General features: G+C 41.3%; 1 non-coding gene across 1 annotated transcript; it reads left to right on the top strand.

Annotated features, from left to right (window-relative positions):
- The first annotated feature begins 1,651 nt into the window (after window positions 1-1,651).
- Window positions 1,652-1,759, top strand: LOC130964614 (small nucleolar RNA R71). The gene has a single exon (XR_009080702.1). It is a non-coding gene; the product is annotated as a small nucleolar RNA R71 (small nucleolar RNA).
- Window positions 1,760-2,063: the final 304 nt, after the last annotated feature.

Consider the following 2,063-nt stretch of genomic DNA (forward strand, 5'->3'; position numbering starts at 1 on the left):
CGAAGACTCTGATCTCACGGAATGGTTCGCTCGTTTGTCAGGCGAGCACTCGGTTGTCAGGCGATCAACCATGCATCGTGCAATCAGGAATCCAAGAGATATTCACTAAGCCTCAGATGCTTGTAGAACAAGAATGGTTGTCAGTCACCTTGTTCATGAGTGAGAATGGTGATGGGCGTCAATCATCACCTTCATCATGTTGAAGAACAATTGATATCTTGGACAAAGAACAAGCGGAATTGAATGGAAGAACAATAGTAATTGCATTAATACTCGAGGTACAGCAGAGCTCCACACCTTAATCTATGGTGTGTAGAAACTCCACCGTTGAAAATACATAAGAACAAGGTCTAGGCATGGCCGTGAGGCCAGCCTCCCAAAGTGATCAAAAGATCTCAAGAAAAAGGTTCCAAAGATCCGAAGATAGCTACCCAAGTCTCTTCTCTAATACAATAGTAAAAGGTCCTACTTATAAGAACTAGTAGCCTAAGGTATACAGAAATGAGTAAATGACATAAAAATCCACTTCCAGGCCCACTTGGTGTGTGCTTGGGCTGAGCAATGAAGCATTTTTCGTGTAGAGACTCTTCTTGGAGTTAAACGCCAGCTTTGGTGCCAGTTTGGGCGTTTAACTCCCATTTGGGTGCCAGTTCCAGCGTTTAACGCTGGGATTTCTTGAGGTGACTTTGAACGCCGGTTTGGGCCATCAAATCTTGAGCAAAGTATAGACTATCATATATTGATGGAAAGCCCAGGATGTCTACTTTCCAACACCGTTGAGAGCGCGCCAATTGGGCTTCTGTAGCTCCATAAAATCCACTTCGAGTGCAGGGAGGTCAGAATCCAACAGCATCTGCAGTCCTTTTTGGTCTCTGAATCAGATTTTTGCTCAGGTCCCTCAATTTCAGCCAGAAAATACCTGAAATCACAGAAAAACACACAAACTCATAGTAAAGTCCAGAAAAGTGAATTTTAACTAAAAACTAATAAAAATATACTAAAAACTAACTAGATCAAACCAAAAACATACTAAAAACAATGCCAAAAAGTGTATAAATTATCCGCTCATCACTAAGTCAGAGTGGCTCTGCTTAGAATTCTCTGTCTGTTGCTGAGAAGATGATGGAAAAGGCTTGCCATTGCTAATCCTGTTTCTTCCACCATTATTGTTCTTGAAATCTTGTTGAGGTCTCTCTTGATCCTTCCATGAGAAATTTGGATGATTTCTCCATGAAGAATTATAGGTGTTTCCATAGGGTTCTCCCATGTAATTCACCTCTTCCATTGAAGGGTTCTCAGGATCATAAGCTTCTTCTTCATATGAAGCATCCTTAGTACTGCCTGGTGCAGCTTGCATTCCAGACAGACTTTGAGAAATCAAATTGACTTGCTGAGTCAATATCTTTTTCTGAGCCAGTATGGCATTCAGAGTATCAATCTCAAGAACTCCTTTCTTCTGACTTGTCCCATTGTTCACAGGATTCCTTTCAGAAGTATACATGAATTGGTTATTTGCAACCATTTCAATGAGCTCTTGAGCTTCTGTAGGCGTCTTCTTCAGATGAAGAGATCCTCCAGCAGAGCTATCCAAAGACATCTTGGACAGTTCTGAGAGACCATCATAGAAAATACCTATGATGCTCCATTCAGAAAGCATGTCAGAAGGACATTTTCTGATTAATTGTTTGTATCTTTCCCAAGCTTCATAGAGGGATTCACCTTCCTTCTGTCTAAAGGTTTGGACTTCCACTCTAAGCTTACTCAATTTTTGAGGTAGAAAGAACTTTGCCAAGAAGGCATTGACTAGCTTTTCCCAAGAGTTCAGGCTTTCTTTAGGTTGTGAGTCCAACCATGTCCTAGCTCTGTCTCTTACAGCAAAAGGGAATAACATAAGTCTGTAGACCTCAGGGTCAACCCCATTAGTCTTGACAGTGTCACAGATTTGCAAGAATTCAGCTAAGAACTGATGAGGATCTTCCAATGGAAGTCCATGGAACTTGCAATTCTGTTGCATTAGAGAAACTAATTGAGGCTTAAGCTCAAAGTTGTTTGCTCCAATGGCA

This window comes from Arachis stenosperma, chromosome 2 (genome assembly GCF_014773155.1).
Source record: "Arachis stenosperma cultivar V10309 chromosome 2, arast.V10309.gnm1.PFL2, whole genome shotgun sequence".
In the NCBI taxonomy this organism is placed as follows: domain Eukaryota; kingdom Viridiplantae; phylum Streptophyta; class Magnoliopsida; order Fabales; family Fabaceae; genus Arachis; species Arachis stenosperma.